Here is a 20,439-nt window from a genome sequence, read left to right as displayed (position 1 = left end):
ACAATGCTCGTCTTTCACCAGGATGACTCAGAGCCACCGTGCGCTCCCTGGTGCCCTGGTGTATTCTACAATGTTCTATATTCAACCAAGGCTGGGAGTATTAGTGTCAGTTGCTTTCTGGTTGGTCTCATTTGAGAAAGGAGACAGAAATGTGCACAAGGGACATGTTCTGATTTTTATTTTTAGACAAATCTTTACAACCTTGAACAACTATCAGGAAAAAGAAGCAGCCAGTGCTGTAAACAAACTCTGAACTGGAAGTTCTAAGGCAATTCTGATTCAGACAGTAGGGTCAGGAGACTGCAAAGGGTCTGAGAAGTAAAACGTGTGGGGCTTCCTCAGTTCCACTTCTGTATTGTCAGAGTATGTCTCCTGTAGCCATTCACCTGCCTGTGGGTACCATCTGTAGTGAAGAATCTCAGTGTCAGTTGCTTTGCAAGTCTATGACTTTCAAGACTGTACATACACAGGTCAGAAATATTACAGTGTCTTAAAGAAGGCAGTGAGAAATTATACCTTTAGTTATATCCCAGGGAAGACTTGAGCTGTAATGATAACGTGATGGTTTACATTGGAAGAAGGTTTAGAGGATATGAGCCTAGAAAGAGCAATGTGGTTACTTTAAAGTGTTTCCTTGTAGCAGCTTGTTGGGATTTGTTACACTAAGTTCAAAAATTGGGATGTGGACTACATTAGTTTCCAGATAAATTCCTGAGAGTTTTGCAGTGATAGACCCATAGTCAACTGAGTTACACTGGTGTACCAGTGTCTGCCAGCACACACACGTAGGCACACAAGTGACTACTTTGCAAAGACTTCTCAGCAGCACAGTACAAAAATGACAGGCTTCTTTCTGCCTTTTTTTTTTCACTTGTCTTGGTAGTTGGTCTGTCAGAACTGGGTTTTACATCTCTTTGTCGATTCTTTTCACTTTAGCTTCGTGCTCTTTTTGTGCATTGTCCTTCTCAGCCTGCTTGCTCATGAATATTTCATGACTTAACCCCCCCATTTCTTTCCAGCACCTCCTCCCCCTTCATTCACATTATTATCCAATTCATTTATATTTCTCAATTCTTTTCACCATGTCTCTGCTTGTACCCCAGCCACAGTTCCCCAGTGGTACATCCCAGGAGCCAAATGATTTGGTTACATTGTGTTAGGAGACAGACAAGGGATTTTTAGCTCCAAGGATTCTCAGCAGGCCATGGCTCACTGCTTTCTGCTGCTGGGTTTGGTCAGAACGCACTGCCACGTTAAAAATGAAAATGGTCGCTCCAAAGATGCAGCACTTCAGATAATGAAACACGTAGGATCATCAGAAGGAAGAAAACTGCAAAATGTTTGTTGTGTCCTGGAGAGAGGACACATTGTGCTTGAACTCTTCATCTCTGGAATTAAGGATGGCAGCTTGGTAAAGTGATGTAGTGCCCGACCATGGTCCTGGCTTCATTGATGACTGTATGAGAATTAGGGAAGGTCAAAAAGATCATCCATGCCTGGGCATATGGGGGATGTGTAAAGAGCTACATGGTCCACTGCTGAATACCTGGAAAGCCAGAAAGTAAGTAGGGACAGGGGGAGGAGGAGGAACAAGAAACATGATCTGGTTTTGTCAGCATCAGCCAGAGGAAGCTCCCATACTCCAGCCCTTGGCAGTGCTTGCCAGGACAGAGTTCAGATCACCAGTGTGGGACACAATTTTGCCACAGAGTCCCAGACTATAAAGACAGCAACAGGGGTTTGGGGGCTTTTGAAATTAAGTTGATAATAGCAGATTGAGTTGCTTTAGGTCAGACAATGCCTAACACCAAACAGCCTTTCACGCGAATCCTCAGCAGAAACATGAAGAAATCAGCAACAACTTTTTCAGCATAATGATTCCATGACTGTGAAAGCCACAGCCATGGACTGGGAGGGGTGTGTGACATTGTCATACTGCAGGGCAGGACGCTCGGAGGGACGACACCGCAGAGTGAACTGAATGGTGAGGTAATGGTAACGTTATTTTACAAACTGCATACACATCGATGGCAGCTTTAAGCTGAATGTACTGGAATGCCTTGAAATAACAGAAAAAGAATTCCTCTGACCAGATAACAGGCACAGAACACTGTTAGTGACAATGCCAGCAATAAAACCAAGAGGAATTTTGTAGGCTTATATTGACCTGGGTTGCAGACCAACATTCCTTGTGTGTGTGTCAAACAGTTATTTATTTTTCCTCCCCAAAAAGGAAAATATAACCACATGTCAGATGAATCTACCATGTGCTATTGTCCATTAGCAATGAAGGCTCATGAAAATCAGGCCCAGGTTGTGCTGTACATTTTGTGAGCAAATACATCAGGCGTCACTGCATGTACTTATAAAAGTAGAGCAAAACAAATCAAAATAGTAACGGTGTCCTGAGCACTCTGTTAGTGCATGAGCAAAGCCCTGGTCTCTGTGAGTCCTGAGAGCAGCACCCAGAAAACTGGTGTGACCAGGGAAAACAGCAATATGGCCAGAACTAGGTCTGGTATGAAATGATGATGTTGTCATTGTGGTCTAATTAACCATTCTGCAGCATAAGTGAATGCTCATTTGTCAGTATTATATAGAGAAGTTCTGCTAAAAACAGTAACTACCACTTAGCAGCCCCTGTCAACCAGTACTGGTTGGGGTTGCAAAGGATCATGGCAAGCATCGGTCCTGACAAACCCCAGAAGCATTGCCAAAAGACGAGCACCTCAGGCAGGGCTGCTACTGAAGTTCACCATCTGATGTCATGCTATTAATAACACTGCCCTGATTTCTGCAGGAGCCTGTTGGGTCCAAAGCCATCCTATGATCTCTGCTGCCTGCTATCTGGCTCAGCTGCTACAAAACTTAACACTCATTCATTATTTTATTCGCCATATTCGGTGGCGTTTTGCTACTGATCAGTCTTTGCTCAGCTTTTCACATTGTGGATATTTTGCTCACAGGTCTTTCACAGCAATCACTCCCCCCTCTTGACAGTCAGCCTTGCAAAGCCCTCCACCATCTTCCCACTGCCTTCAGCTGTGCTCAGGAGGCAGCACCACATCACTTTTTATCACAGCACCGTGTCTCACTATCTTTTTACTATCAAGACCATTGTTTTCTTATTTTATTTTATTTTTATTTTATTTTTTCCCCAGCACAATTTATTGCTCTTGGACTTTCCCAGGGTTTAGTTTGTAAAACACTGAGCACTTTCAATACCTGTTGGCTTCTGTGGTACTTGGAGGTGTCAGCACTCTGTGGGACAGCCCCATTGAGTTTGCACAGGTTTTGCACCTGCCAGGCCCCAGTGAGTTTAAGTTGTTGCACTGTCAGGACGGGCTCTTCTTTAGACATTCCAGGTGTACACTTTGATAGCAAGTATTTTAATGCAACTATTTTAGAAGTTCTCTTTTTTACTTCATTTTTCTTTCTGTTTAACCCCTTAGACTTCTGAGTCTGTGTGACTTCCCTAAAAACATATATTTTATCTTTCAAAATGCTTCCTGTAGTGCCATCTTCACTCACCTTTCCCAAATAATCTATTTTCAAATGTCTTCTCATTCAAAAAACAGAAGTGCTTTTTCATACTATAATCCTGTTCCATCAGTGCTTTCATTCAAGTGGAAGAAGAGCTACAACTATACCCTTCTGGGGTTTTATATATATATATATACACACACAAACACACACACACACATATATAAAAAGAAATATTTAGAACTTTAAGAAGCAACAGACACATCAGGGTGATATTTCCCACGTCCTAAGAGTAAAACAAAATATAAGGACATTTGGAAAAGTTTCACATTCCTGCTTTATAGATTTTGGGGCCTGAAAACGAAATCGTCTTTTCATCCTTGAAGACTATTTTTGATCTTTTTCTTGACCACAACTGACTCAAAAATACCTTCGCTGTTGGATTTCCCTTTCCTTTGCATCTATGTATCAATTAAGGAAGTTGTAGTTCTTAACAAATAAGCACATAGGCCAAAGAGGAACCAGTGCTACTCATTGTTTAGGGAAATAATTCGGCATTTAATGAGTTCTTTATGGCAGCTGAAGAGGAAAGTAATTAACAATTCACATTGGGAGGGCCCCTGGCACTTCCTTCTAGCAAGCACAGTAGTTGTGGGTTTTTTTTAGAATACAATCTTGCATATTTGCTAAATCATATGTGTTCATGTTACCCAGCCTTTGTTAGATGAACAAATTAAATCCATATGTAAAACCAAACAATTAGAGAACAACTAAAATGTTATGTATGAAATGCTGATTTGGTACCATCTATCTTGCAGAATGCTCTCTCATGAGTGATAGTTTCAGTATAAAGGGAATTCTGAAAGAGGAATTGTATCAAAAACTGAAATTAGTTAGGGGATTCAATCACAAATTACTGACACTTGAGGAATAATTACATGCTCAGTAGAGAGTCTCCTGTGTTTTTTATTATTGTATTTTGATTATTGTTCCTATTCTCACTGGTTTGGAAAAATGGTCATTGAAACAAAGTTTCAACCAGGAAATCTAGCTTTCTGTTCATACATAGTCCAGAAAAAAGAGAGAAGGTAAAAAGCAGAGAATAAACAAAGGCTGATATAAGTGTTAAATCCAACATATATATTTTCTACACCTTCATTTGGTTAAACTGATTCTAAAATATCTTTGATCTGCTGTCTAAATCTGTTTCTAGCAGAAAAATGATCCAAAGAATGGTGCTTGCCATTTGTTGTATAAAGGCTCAGAAGATGCTCTGAGAGTAACAACACTGCACAACCTCTGGGCACGGTGTTTCCCAAGTTCCTGTTTAATTACTGACTTTCAGATAAACGAATGCTTGAAATTTTTCCTTCTCTTGTTTTTATACATCTAGTGTAGCTGAAAACATTCAACTGCATGTTCCACTGACTAAACTTCTAGTTATCACCTAGATAAAAATAGTGCAAATCCTCTCTGTGGCACGCCAGGAGAAGAACAAATCAAATAAAGTCCTGTACACTTGGTTCTTACGGTACCTTTTTTGCTAACTGCTGATCTATCAGCTAACAGGTGAGAAGACATTCAGTGACGCCTGGTAACGCACGGGCTGCATCATTCCCTGTCTAATAGGCAGGTTTGAGCTCAGGACCTGTGGGTGAAAGTGGACAGACACAAAGAGAGGCCCTTCCTTTCCTGCCAAAGGGGACTGGAAGTGATCTGAAGTGCAAAAAGAGACAGAAACCACTGACTTCAGTGGAATGTGAGGCATGCTTTGTTTTCCAGCATGTTTGACTATTAAAAGAAAACATTGTCTCTAGCTTTGAATCTTTCCAACTAGAACATTGGCCAAAGCTAAAAGGTGCTGAGCACTTTCTGAGAAAGTGCAGAGCTCCATTAATTCCCGTTAAGGCAGTGTAACAGTAAAGGGACAACCTTCTGACACTGAAACACATTTGCAGCTTTCAAACTGTAATGTTTCTGTGTAATAAAACTGCCCTGCTGGTACTGAATCTAATCAGTACCACGTGCCCCATCTCTCATGTAAGCATGTTTTGGAGAATACTTTCTACAATAGCTCATCTGTGGATTCAACCACAAATGAAATGTCTTGCTTATGTTGCACTCCCTTTCCTGCCTGCCTGCACAGAGTAAAATGAACTGTTTCTTCAGTTATCAGGGGCCTGAACACATTCAGCATCCCTCCAGGGATACTGTATTTCTACATTCCCTATATGCACATGCAAATATAAATATATCATGATAGCTTCCTGTTGCCATGCAAATTGAAAACAAATACGAAATACTTCTGACTTTAAAAAGCCTTTGTGGAGCATTCTATCACTGCAAAGCTTTTGGTTCTAATATATACATCTCTGAAGTCAACAGAGCCATATGAATTACTAAGTAATTCCATTAACAAAAACAATACCTTTCCAGACAGACTTTGTATATTGTAAAAATATGAAAATTGTATTTTTTAAAATTAAAAAGTATCTAGCTGTTTTCTTATTTATACACTCCCCCCATCAACTAAGTCACCTAGCCATCTGCAAACATCTCTGAGAAGGCTTTCTGTCCACAGTTAGAGCCTATTGCTGTTCCCTAGGAAAATGTTTTGGGAAAAAGGATTTTAATCCTCTGTGTTAAAGGTTTGCAGGTTCTCCTTTTTTTAACTTTCTCACTTTTTATTTCATTGATTCCTCAGATAAATGGGCACTTCTGACCCTGTCATACTGTCCTCCCCATATCACTTCCTGCACTGAAACTCTCTCTGTTCCTTACACTGTTACAGCAAGGTTCCTGAATTCCTGGTTACTTGGGAGAACAAAAGACTGAGCGGCTCCCTTCTCAATATATCACATTGCTAATATGAGTCAGATTTTTATATGAACCGCTGTTTCATTTTCTTCACTGAAATTTGAACAGGCTTCTGGTATGCTTCTCCAGTATACTTTGAAAAACAGTCACATACTGCTTTGGTTTTAATTCTTAGAGAGCTCACTAGCCTTTCGAGGTTACTCTAGTGTTGTTTACCCAGTGTCACTCCTGAATGGTAGAGGAGGACCCTCAGACTTGACACAGGAAATCATTGAAATTCCTGGTATTCTTGAAGCAAACTTACACACAGTGCCTTCCTCTTTCCACTTCCCTTGCACATAGTTGTAAAAAGCGATCTACAACACTTAACAAAGATCTGCCATGAGTTGAACTATTCTATGTGATCGATCAAAAGTGCTTTTAAGTCAATCACATAGGATATGTGAATTAATGAAAAGCAAATGGAATGCATTTGTCATTTCCTCAACAGTATTTTGCTGTCTTTAAAAGCTTTCTGAGGAACTACAAATATTTCATTAACATTAATCAGTTAATCCTCATAACCCACATATAAGTTACTGTCCTGTTTTAAAATTGAGGGAGGCAAAGAGATCAAATGGCTGTTTTAAAGTCACACCAGCAGTAATAATGTTTGTATTTCAGCAATACGCAGAGGCTGCATCTGAGATTTATGCCTCGGGGGTCGTGCAAAGAGGAGTTTCCAGCCCCACAGATCTTAAAATCCTGAATGAAGACAAATAAGAGGCTACAGTGGAAATGGAGACACAAAGGGGCAAAGTGATTTTCCTATAGTCACACAAGACAGAAATCCAGATTGCTGATGCCACACTGAGATAAACACAGTATAAATGTCAGACCTGCTTGCGAGAGAAAGTCCAGATGGAATTCCATGCCAGAGGAACCAAACTACCCTTTTCTTCCCCACATCAACCTCTACTCATTCTTCCTTTTTTATGTGGCCTTAATCTTATATGTTACTGCAAATGCTTTCTGGTACCTAGATAGGAAACAAAGCTTGAGCTTTCTCAGAGAAGACAGTAACATACTACTGTATAACAGATATATAATCAACCAAAGAACACGAGCCTCCCTTTAGCTCTCAAGCTGCTTCATAACATATGTCCCATCAACGTTTTGGTAGGGCTATTCCAATATGTGCAAATCCACAAGAAGATATATTAAACATTTGCATTTTTCCTATTCCTTTTATTTCTGTTAGCATCATGTAAAGACTGTACAGGTTCCTCTTCAATAAAACTAGTAGGTTGAGCAGGCTTTATAAACAACTGAAATTGTTCATGGTAAAATGAAGCCCAACAGGAGAATATCAAGATTATTAAGAGGGTTTTTGTTTGGGTTTTTTCCTACAATTTAGCTCATTTCAGGATTTATATGAAAGATTTAATTGCCCATGTGACAAGTCTTGGGGTCTGTTATTTGGCATACTTGATTACCAAGAGTCAAAGTCCTCATGAAAATCATATTGCACGAAGCATGAACTATTGTGGAGTAACCCTTTGGTACAGTGAGACCTACAGTGGCTTGGCCACATTCATGGGAGAGCCAGAACTCTGCCATATTCCTGCTTCTCATTCCCCAATCAGACAGAAAGTGCAGAGGCAGAGAACAGCTCAATCCTTGGTTCTACTCATGACTAGAACGTTAGTGAGACCATGTGAGCTTAAGTCAAAAGTGAAACAAAGGCAAGTTTTTCAAGATTGAAATATTTGAAAGAGAATAAAAGACTCTTGCCTCTTCTATAGGTTACCTGGGCTGCTCCTCAGAATGGCTCAGAAAGATGTCTTCTGTTAGCTGTAAAACACTATACCCTGTCAGGTTTAACCTAGGGTTTATATTGACTATTTAATACCTGAATGCTTCTGTATCTCTTTATAATGATTAAAAAGAAAAGTTTTCTTATTGTGATAATAAAAATAAAGTGAAGTTTTCCTCCTCCTTCACCTAGATAAAATAAGTTCTGTTTTTCTGTAAGAGAAGTGTTTTTATACAAGGGCTAATTCTTGTTAAATTTGGTCTAAAGCAATTAACCTATTTTTACTGTCAGATATAATTGTAATTTGACCTAACTGAAGACTAAAGCCTGTGCTACACCTTTCCGAATTACCTTTTCGTACTGAGCCTGAAAAAACATCACAGCTGAATAGGCTGTGCACAGAGGAATTAAACAAACTCAAACTGGGGCTGCTGTGCTTTTGGATAAAGGTTTTGGATGCTAAGGATTTTCTGGAGATAAAGAGATGCTATGTTGCTTTCAGTATGTGTCGAATGGGTCTCTTCTAACCTCTTCCTGGGTAACTGTCAGTGAAATTATATCGTAGTTACAAGTGGAACAAGTCATCTAATCTTAAAGAATGATCCAGAATCTAAAGAAAACACAGACAGAACCTGTATTTTAATAGCTTCAAATCCACTGATTCCTAAGGGTTTCAGGCCAACTGCACCAACATCTAGGTCTTGCTCCCTCTACCATTTGTTTATCACTCACTATTATGAAAACACAGGAACACATTTGGAATATAACTAGATGTTCCTGTGAACTGGTGTGACAAGGAATGCCATGTTATGTAGCTCATCCCTATTTTTCAGTCTAGGTAAATCATATCATCAGAAATTCAGCGTGTAATTTGTGTTGGGTTTGGTTTAAAAGAAAAGTATTTTGAAAATTCCCTTCTTTTTAAAGTCATGACTTGTTCAGCATTTAAGCTGAACCATCAAGACATTTATATATATGTGTATGTGGATACAACAAAAAGTTGCACCTATAAATAATTCAAAGGTGGTGTTTTTTTATGGTACATCTATTATTTATTTGAGCTTGTTTGGGCACTGCTCAGATCTGTCCCCTTTCTATTTTAGAGTCCTACTCTAAATTACAGACAACCAAAATTGGAGGCAATCTTAGTATTTTGAAAAGAAAAAAGTTATAAATACTTTGTAGGAGCTTGTTAGAGCAGAAGAAATCACTTGACTGGACTAAGGTCTGTGGCAGCTGTCATTGTGGTAGAGCTTATTTTGACTGCACTGGAGATGGCATGGGGTGATTGAATGTTTTGTTTTCTACATCTTTTGCTTGAAAAATGACCGACAACCAGGACTCTCACATTTTGACAGCTGGAAAACAACTGTTCAGCTGATTCTGGAAGAATGTATGGTTTTCTTTTTGCTTTGGTGGATGCTGTACATAAAGTGTCCTTCATGTTGTAACAGGTAGGAGCAGGGTAGAACAAAGTATGTTTTCAGATTTGACTTGGCTCACGTATGACCTCAGCCTAACTGAAAGCCTATGACCCTAAAAATTCTGCAAGCCATAAAAGGCCACGGCTATGTCAACTGATTCATTTCTCTGGTAGTGGAATACTGACTTTGCTACAGTAACATGCTGTACTTTAAAGGTCACAGTGAACAGGGCTCTGATAAATCAGGCCTGACAACCATGCAGTGGGTCCATGATAACAAAACAAAAAGCTTTAAAATAAGCAAACAATAAAGTAGGTAGAACAGTCAGAATTCTATTTTAGCCTCATCAGAACAGAAAAACCCTAAGTAGGAAAGGAGTGTATTTTCTGGTGTTTGGGGCACTTTCCAGGTATGCATCACAGCATTAACTCCAGGAGGGAAGGAGTATCACACAATTCCCTATCCCATATGCTTACTATGAGATACATACAGACAATCTGCTCATTTCTTCAGAGAAAAACATTTCAATTCCTAAAAGCAAATTATTGCTTCAAACTTCCTGCTCGTAACAGTAACTGCAGTTGTTACCTACTGTAAGGCTGAAAATGGAATGATGAGATCATATAAATTCAAATAAAATTTAAAATATCATATCTTCTGGAAAAAGAAAGTGATGTTTGATAGATGACGAAGTTTGCAAGTAAGAGTTCGGCAAGATTATGCTTCTGGTTTTCCCTGAGAGCCAAATCATTTACTGTCAAGATACATTAAATTCAGAATAGTGTTGTTGGTTGTTTTCTGTGTATTTTAAGCATTCATGGACATGCACTTAATTTATAAGCTTTATCTGCATACTTACTTTGCTTGTTCACCTCAGCAGCCAGAAGGGAACACACCACATCCACACGGGCTTGCTCAAACTTTCACGTTTCTTATCTAAGGTCAAACATAAGAAATTGCATTAAAACATATAACCCATATATTGAAACTATTGCATCTGTGGAGCATTCTGTTTTATTTTAGGTTAATTTATGCTGATACCACTACTGTCAAATAACTCTAAATACTGGACACTCAATTATCAGGAAGATAGAGGTATTCAGCATTAAACTGGATTGTTGCATCTGAAGAATAATGTGTTTATCAAACAACCCATGTCATAATCCTAACTACACATATGATCAAACCACTATGTTTTGGTTTTGACTGAATGTGTATTTTGTTCTTTACTTCAAGCTATAGTCTGAATACTGTACCTCACATTACAGCAGACTACAGACCTTAAGAAACAAGTCATGCTGCCAATGACACACTGCCAAACAGAGATACCAACTAAGGTACCAAAAAACCCCAAGTGACCGTGTTTGCTATTTGCTTTAACACAAATAATTAGATTTTTAAATTAAAAATAAGACCAGGATGCAAAAATATGCTGTGTGTAATGATGACTAAAAATCAGATTCTCTGACATGAATGGAGCACAAAAACCTGTTTCAGGATGGCTGCTGCAGCTTTTTCTCTAAAGAGGAGTTCAGTTAAGTATATGACCAAGCAGACAGCCCAGCAAAATATCAGCTGATTCACTGTAATGGATCCACTTAACTGCTTGACAGAAATTGTAAATAATTCTGCTTTGGTATCCCAAAATGAAGCATTTTGTACAGACTGGAACGCTGGGGTAACTGTATGTGACTTCTCCATTGATGTGATATGAAAACTCCCACGGCAGCTTCTAAATTTTATGTGAGACTTCCTTTTCCTCATTTAAAGCTGAATGATTTCCTTCTATGGTTTTATCAATGGGCCAGTAAGGCTGATAAGATTGCTTCCTTCCTCTGTTAGATATGTTTGGACTTCTGCCATCCCGCCTTGAAAAGTAATGCATTTGCTTTCCTGTCCTGTGTAGAAGCAGCAAGTGGGAGGTGACTAGCTTCATTCATAAAATGTAGCAGGAACATTAAAGTAAGCAAAAGAAAATCAAACTAAGAGAAAAGTTTGCATTTGATCTACTCAAACTCTCAGCCATTGCACCTCCAATATCTACTGCTGTAAGGACAATTGCAAGAGCACCACCAAGAAAATTTCTTCTCAGGAGACTGCCTGACTGTGAAGTCCCTTCATGTGGGAGGTGGTAAAGGGTCCTAAACTCTCCTCCTGCCTCTCCCTTATTATTCCACTCTTCCTTCTTCTTCCTCATTACACACTTCTGATACAGAACTCTATTCTTATCAATACTTTGCACACCAGAATGAAGTAGGTGTGAGGGAGATGAAAGCATGACCTCATTTAATCCTGTGCTGTACCTCTCCTGTGAAGAATTCCAAAGGCTGCAGCCAAAAGTGATTCTGCACTTTTGTGGCAAAATGGGAAAGCTCCTTCCCTTCCTATTCATCCCCACAGTGGGAAGAGTAATTTTTGACTTCACAGAGTCTCTAGTATTTATCATGCATGCTCCTGCATCCCATACTGGACTTGAGCCCAACATGTGAGCGAGTGCAGCAGCTACAGGGAGCTCGACACAGCTCGTGTATATAAATGTTCAGAGGCGTGAATCGTTAAAGTTATCTATTTCCTGAACACAAGCACAAAGGCAGCAGCTGTTTTTACAAGATAAACAACATGACATCCTCTTGGACTTAAAAGAAAGAATCAGTCCTGAACCACTACATATTGCTTTTAATAAAAAAGACCACATCAGTTAACAGAAACAAAGTTCCTGTAGCTTTTTTTGTGTCAGTTTGAGCCATATTTAATTTGTGAGACGGTCTCCTAATATAATTAGCCTCAGGCTGATGTAGCATTCTCATTTCTTTGCCAAAACCACCTTCTGCAGCATTTAGTGCAGTCTGAGTTTCATGTTTCCTCTCCAGAAATGGATGTTTTTCATTGAGGAGTGATCTCTCTTCGCATGGGCATGACACAGGCCATTACTGCATCACAGTTCATCAGCCTGGAATGCAATGGTGTTATAAAGGGGCTTTTCCACTGCCTCTCTCCTTCGGATCCCTCAGCTTCAGTTGCAGAAGCATTACTGGAGCCATTAGTTGCTGCTGGCTACTCACCCTGAGACACATGCCCAATTTGGCAGCTACTTCGTGCAGCTTACTATGCCCCTTCCTCAGGAGGAAATAAGCCCAAGGTCCCTGTCCAGCCCCTCCTGCATTTCTGCTGGCACATTCCCCCCTTTCTCCTCTAAGTTCTCCTAAATTTTTGTACTCCAGACTCCAGCTTCCTTGTTCTTACCATTTTCCAGTCCACTCCTGCTCTTCTCTCCCCAAATACTTCACTTTCCTTCAGATCCACCTCCACCCATCCTTTGAAGTCTTCCTTAGCCACATTTCTATCAAAGCACAGAGTATGCAGAGCAATTCAGCTGCTCTCCTTACAATGCTGCTCTAGAACTAACACTATATCCTTTGTGGATATACTCACCACCCCTGCTCCAACAAATACCGAGATACTGCAGAGCTCTGGGCATATCTTTGCTAGTCCTAGAAAACTTATGACATGTTTCCTGCCCAGAAAACTATTGTAAGAAGGGTGGAATAGGCTGCCTATGATATATTACACAATAAATTCTTTTCATGCAATGGTGTTTTTTTAGGGGCAGTATCTGTATGATAATGCAAATATAATATAAAAAATCAATCAGGTTACTTTCAATGAAAATAAGCACAGAAGGACTTACATACATATACACACATACATCAGTAATTATACAGAAGTGGATTCATTATTTGGGTTTTTTAATCCCTTAAATTCTATAAAAGCCTAAGCAAACAAATTCTCTGCTTCCAAGCTTCAAAAAAAAAAAAAAAAAAAATAGTGCCATCCATTCAACTGCTGAGAACGGCAGTCGTAAGAATATGGAACAAATTAAATTCCTAAATTATGATACGGTTAAGTTGAATACAGCTTGGAAAAACTGCTCTTCTAGTGAAAACTAACCTCTTGAGGAAATTTAAGAGGTGAAGTCATAATGTGGGCTTGCTTACTGCCAGAAGAAAACAGCAACGTCCCATGCTGAAATGCTGATTGATTTGGGAGTAATCTGAATATTTGGTGTATGAAAAGTATTATTCTTCAAAGGATTTTAGTTTTCAGATTCATTAAATGCTGAGTTTTAAATCTAAAACTGAATCTTGTATCTTTACCACAGCAAAAAGCAATGCAAACAGGGTAATAGAAGCAACACACCAAGAAATCTTGCAAAGCAATCTGGTTTAACTTTCCATTACTTAAAATATGTAGTCTACTGGTCTGGGTACAGCAGTAAAGCCAGGAATTTCATATTTCCAATCCTGTCTGGATCAATCAATGTCCTTAAGAAAGTTCTGTTGACCTATCTGCCTCAGTGCTTCAGAGTGGTGAAAGTTCAGTAGAAATTAATGATGATAATGAAATTTTTACTACAAAGGAAGAGGTCTATAACTTTGAAATGGGACAGAAAGAGCTCCCCAGATTGGTCTGTTAAGGAATAATACCAAAAGAGTAGAGAATAAAATGTTTTCTTCTCTTGTGGATCACAGCAGAAGTTGAACCTTGGCAGAAAGCATCCAGAAAATGTACCAGACCCTGAAAAACTACAGTTTCTACAGAAACAGAGAAATGGTCTGTAGGAATGTTACTTGTCTAAAAAGTTATATGATTTTCTAGAGAATCAGATTTTTTTCTTTGGAAATCAGAAGTTTATAGAAGAAATATATATTTCTGTCTGTAGTGGTTATTATGAGAGTTATTATAATCTGATATTGATATGATCTGATATTCATAGCTAGCTTGTACTTTTCTATTAGAGCAAGAATCAAACTTCCATGCCTGAAGCTTTATGTTTTTTGTTGTTTAGATCTTACACTACAATTTTACATAGGAAGTTCTTTGCCCTTGCTTTTATACTTAGCTAGTTAAATATAACATACAGTAAGTATATGTTATAGAAGATGACTGAACATCACCATATGTTTAAAACTGACTCCTGAACTTCCAGCACTTAGGAGACCTTTCCTTGGTTTTGTTTTGCTCCTCTGTGTTACAAAGTTGTCACTTCACAGGATGTTATTTTGACATCAATTCTAAAAGTACACACAAGCCCAACAGTCAGCGCTTCTGAGAAAGATGATGTAGCATTTTCCACTCCTCCAGCTCCACACAGTATCTGCTCATTTATCGGTGAGCTCCCGTGCTTTCTGAAAGACGCTGCTGTTAGGCTGTTGCAGGCTGCAGCCGAGTCACAGCTCTGTGAATTCAGTGGCAGAGGAATAATGCAGATCGCAGCTGGATAAATGGAAATTTATATACTTCCAAAATACAGAATTAGAAAGCTAATCATTAAATCAAACCATTACATTGCCTCTCCTTTTATGAAGTTAGCCAGCATTTTAACTTTCTGCTGTATGGGATTGGGATCAGTCCCCTGATAAAAGCCATGACACTGCAGAAACTTAGCTCAAAAGTAAATTCACTGGATTCTCTGAACCTGGGGTTTTCCTTCTTCAAAATACACCTTTATTTGTTATTTTTAATGTAACTTATTATATGCCTTACCTCAAATAGCATCTAAAATTGTAAATGGACACCTAGATGCCCATGTATCATTTTCCTCTCTTTGCTAGAAACTTCTTGATCATTTAGTTCTTTTCCAAAATATAACTTTGTGTACTGGGACCATTCTCCTCATTTCTGGAAGTCCCACTTAGAGCTGAGAGCTACAGAAGAGGCACGCAGCTCCAAATGAGCCAGACATGTTGCCTTTCCAACCACGTGTTGGCTAGGAATGTATGGCATTCCCAGTCTCAGAAGCACAGATGTCAACGTTGGAAAATGGAGCAACCGTACACATCAGAAATGATTTAATGAGTTCTGTCTGTATGCAGCTTGAAAACCTGTGGAGGTTGTGATTCTCTTTAACTTGAACAATTGAAAATTACGCAAGAAAATTTACAGATTTCCAACACAATAATTCTTAGTCTGTTGTCTGAATAATTCTTTAAGCATTTGTTTTTCCAAATGTGTATTTTGAGTGCTGTTCCCAGAAACTCAGGTCAGCAGACAGGTATTTGTTCCTTGGTTGACAAAATCACAGACAGGTAATTATAGTAAGTATGGGAAATTGATTTTGTAAGTGCTAGGATTTTTTTTAAACATTCTTGCAATTCCAATCAGTCCTTTGCATCCACTTGCCCACATCCTCTTCAGGTATTTCTGCCCTTTCAGAATACACTCTAAAAAAAGCCATTCAAAGTAACACAATCACCCTCCTTCTTTATATCAACCTCTCCTCTTTTCTGTGACAACCCAAACATTTTCAAGCAATGATGGATAGAAAGAAGTTAGGCCAGGACATTTACTTTGTTTTATGCCTTACTGACTCATTCCTATGCTGTATGTACCCTGACCATGAACAGCAGTTTTCTGAGTTTCTTTGAATATCTTACACTGGTTTTAATTTCCAGGTGTTGGTTAGACAGTATTATTTTCATGTTATTTGAACAGTGATTGTATCTAGAGACTTCACCTATAAATTTTTATATCCCCTGTACAAATTAATGTATGACAGTCCCTGATTAAGACAGAAGCAGAAGTTTGCTCTGCTCAGTGGTGATGAACCCTTTCCTGGTATTTCTAGTAGACTTTGTTCACTCGTCCCTAAATAGTCCAAGTGATTTTGTTTCCAGCACTTACTCTGGGAGACTTTCACAGCCTAACAGGTCTCTGTTGCAAAGTTCTTCCTGCTATTCAGCCTACATTTTCTGTTTCCTTTTCAAAGCGCAATGTTTCTCTTTGTATTGCCCAACACCTTAGAGGAGAAACCTTGTTAATGGCCACAGTGGGATTTTGATGGTTGGGTTCTTTCACATGTGGGAAAACTTTACAAGACATTAATATGTTTCTCCTAATTTTATCATTGTATTTTGAAGGATAACTAAACAAACACTAATGAGTCACTGGGATGCTCAGCAACAGCCTGTTACATGGAGAGTAAAACGTCTTTATCTCAGGCTCAAACTGTAATATTTTCTTTCTGTACTATCCTGTTTGCCACTGGGCCGCTGTCATCATTCTTGCATCATTTTTTGTTGATCACCATACTGTACAAGTTCTGATATTCTGACAGTTAAAAGTGTTCAGCCAGTATTATCCATTTTTTCACTTCAGTTAATGTTAAGTGGATTTATTTTTGTTTTACAATATGGGAGAAGATGGAGACAACTTGGACCTTTACCTGTGTTCAGATTAGATCAAAGCCTTGAAACACCTAGCTGTTAAGTTAAATTCTTCTTTAATATAGGGGGGAAAAAGAGATGTGTTTTTTGAACTTGAGCTACAACATTTTTGGTAATTTGACATGGTAATTGGCAACTGTGAAGCTCTGAGGGTCTTAAGAGAAATTAAGTGTGGTATTTAATACCTCAGTTTTCAGATTACCATTTTTAAAATTTAGTGGCATAGGGAAAACAAAAACATTCCTTTATTTGTAGGCTGGGTAAACATACAGGTTTTAACTCTTTTTTTTTTTTTTCCTGATCCTTGAAGAGCTTTTACAGATACAGTCAAATTTTAGATTCAAAGGACTAAGTTGATCCCTGGACCAAACATACTGGCAAGTATCATTCTACATGAAACAAACATTCAACCCGCCAGACTTTAAAAGAAGATGTGCCTGGACTGAATAATTCAATACCTTTAGTAATACTATAAATCCTAGTGATCTCACGTTTAGAAATTTCTTGTTTTCTGGCTGATAAATGTAAACCACAGCAGATGGGATTATTATTCCATGAGCCTATGTATGTCTACTGGTCATTGCATTCTCCGGGCAGAAGAAATCCTGCTTGTGATTAGAGTGAAAGCGCAGCGGCTGCCAAACATCTGTGAGAAATTGAACACTATTCATTTATCATCTGAAACCTGAGTGGACAACTAGCTGTTGGCCTCTTCTGTCTAGACTGATGTTGTTCCCCACCCCCTGCTCCATGTAAAAGGGTCAGCCAAGAACCTGCAGGACAGAAAGAAAACGGTCCAAATGACTAACACTTTTCACTCAAGTAATCAGAGCTCAGGCGCACTCTTTTCTTTCACCTCCATGAAGACATCAGTAAGAGGAAAGCACGATTTTAAACTTGACAGCTACAAAAATAAAATGCCTGGCAGAGGTTCTAAGGAAAGGCATGCCCTGGTTTTAATTTGTGTTACGTAGAGGGCCTCTAAAAGTGAAAAAGCATGTGGTATGCTCGAGGCCCCTTGCAGCTAAAGGACTGGAATGAGAGGAAGTTCATTTATGCCCTCATATTTACAGTCTTTTCCACATGAAGGTGCCTTTTTAATCACTCAGAGTTCCATCCTTAACTCTTTCTTTCGGTTTTTACCTCTAATATAAACCTGTCATACAAAGAACACTGTGGAGTGTTAGTTAAGCTTCTTAAATTATGCTCAGGCAGAAAAAAGATAAGTATAATAGCCCTACATTTGTTAGACTGGTAAAGTGGTTTGTGGCAATGTATTTTTAGAAAAAAGTCTGAGGGAGATGTCTAAGTTTAAATGCCAACATTTTGAATTAAGAGCAACTATAGGTAGTTAAGAGACCGAATTTTGAAGGGTTGATTATTCAGGAATTCAACTAGGTTTAACTACTAATTTGCAATATAAACAAGCCTAGCTACGATGTTGAACGTACATGTAAGACTGTCCTCTCCACTGCATCAGTTTGGCCATACTGAATAATACTGGCAAGCTGGAAAGGTTTGCAATCAGTTAATAAGTATCAGCATGAAGCCAGTGTAGCACAGTTAATAGGTGAATATCTCAAAAGAAGCAATTCCCAGTGAAAAGGGAGTAATGCCATGACAGATCACAGGCAGGAAGCTGGAGAGACATGATGCTGATAGGGTCTCATGTATTTCATCAATTTTGAAAATTTACCTTTTTTTCCCAAGAGCTCTGCTTCTTACACTTCAATCTGTTTTTTGTTTTGTTTGTGAGGTGGGAGGGAATCCTTGCAACATGACCCCACTGTTGTTTAAACAAAGCTTTTAGCATTTAGTCATTATAATACAGTTTTGTACCAAGAAGATTAGATGGAAGAATATGTGTAGTAACATCTGTGATTAACAAGACAAAATGCCTCTTTTTTAGTTCCTATGGCATTGCCTCTACAGAGAGCTGCAAGCTTTTTTATTTTAAAAATGGGAAGCAAATATGTGATTTCTATTGTACTTTTATCCATTTTAACAGTGTGAATGTTCTGATTCATAGGAAGTGCTTTTAGCTTTTATTGACACAATATCTAATAGCTTTATGTTAAATCCTTAATATATTCCTCCTGTTTAGCTTTTGCTCTTGGGTATAAAACCAGAAATGGTGACAGAAACGCTAGCCTGGAGGAAGATCAAAGAGACTCTTAAAAAAATAAAGCAAGTACACATAACCACAATGAAGATTGCTGATAAGGACATCATGGTGGATGTAGTAATAGCACAGTACAGTCATGACCACTCTCAAAGTTCGAGTTGAAACTTGGTATTTGACTAAACAGATCAGAGACTCAAAGCCTGTAAATACATTACAGCTTACTTCCAGTAAAATAATTTTTCATTACCATAGAGTCTAGACCTAACTGAGATTGGAATTCAAATCTTCATAGGTACTATGCAGTTAATATACTACATAATATTTGACAAATACATCTGCCCAAGAAAACATACAATCTTAAAAGAAGGAAACTGGGGAGAAAAGTGGTTTTTTGCCATTTTACAGGTTGGAAACTAGAACACAAAATGGTTTCAGGCTTAATCTGAAATATAAAGATTTCTATGGGCTTTGGCTAGTATCCTGGGTTATATCAACACTGTTTCCAAATGTGACCTCAGTAGCTGCCAGACTATACACAGTACAACACAAGGGTTTTGGCAAGATGGTGCGATAGAGCAGGCTGCTCTGTGGAATATGGGATACAGGCAGCAGAAACATTGCTGATCATCACCACGGAAGTCTGCAAGGACACACTGGAGAACTCTAAACTGAGTTTACCAACATTGTGCCTCTATGATTCAAAATTGAAGTCGAAGTTCATGAAGGAATTGGGCTTTAAGGACACTATCACAGGTATTTTTGAGCCCACACATGATATAACTCAATGGCATGCAAGCATTTGAGTCCTTAAGAAATTAAATGGTTTGTTCCTCCAAACACATGCAAGCTTGGATGCTTTTCTAGGTCTCTGGAGTCTGCAAAAATAGAGCAAGAAGTCTCATAAAAATGTGTGTGACTTCAAGGAAGCTCTGTGCCAGGTGTGGCTGCAGAATCAGACTGGATAAAGTGCTCCTTTTGCTCAAACTTCAATTTCCAGAACCCTCTTGCCTGGTCTGATGCTGTGCAGAAGATCTGGGGTACAGGTGTTTGTGCTATACAGACACTCTCAACACCCCAAAGTGGCATTTGCTACACTTCATGGAAGACTGAGAGGAATTCTGATTCTAATGATTTAAGAAGGTTACAATTAACAAACTAAATGAAACCAAAGAATTCAAGGTTTTCTGTACATTCCATTCTGCATTAAAACTTTGTCAGAGCCAGATCACACTTTTTACAAACTTAATGGCTTTGTGATTGCTAGATTTACTTTTGCACTTTATTGATTTTAACCACTGCTTGGAAAATTAAAATTAATTCTGATATATATTGTAATGAATATTCTCACTTATTCCACACTGGATGCTTAAATTGAAAGGGTTCTTTATTAATATTGCATTTTCCATTGTGTTTACAACCCCCCAACATTGTTATCATAAGATTTCTGATAAGTATGGAACAAACCACTTGCAAAAGATGTGTTCACTGCTTTCCATTTTCAGCAGGGCACATTAGGCCAAAATTTTACAGCTACAAAGTAAATACACCCTGCAAATCTCAGGCGACTACTAT

The 20,439-nt window shown here is 38.6% G+C and overlaps 1 long non-coding RNA gene across 1 annotated transcript in view; it reads right to left on the bottom strand.

Moving 5' to 3' along the window:
• Positions 1-265: 265 nt before the first annotated feature.
• Positions 266-20,439, bottom strand: part of LOC311195811 — a 41,766-nt gene continuing 21,592 nt past the window's right edge. Inside the window, exons 3-4 of the long non-coding RNA XR_014617537.1 lie at positions 10,379-10,455; positions 266-403 (exon numbers count right to left, since the gene is read on the bottom strand). This is a non-coding gene — a long non-coding RNA (uncharacterized lncRNA). The remainder of the gene's footprint in view (positions 404-10,378; positions 10,456-20,439) is intronic.

Source organism: Gallinula chloropus (genome assembly GCF_964237585.1).
Source record: "Gallinula chloropus genome assembly, chromosome: 11".
Classification (NCBI taxonomy): domain Eukaryota; kingdom Metazoa; phylum Chordata; class Aves; order Gruiformes; family Rallidae; genus Gallinula; species Gallinula chloropus.
This window is presented reverse-complemented; position numbering and strand designations above follow the sequence as displayed.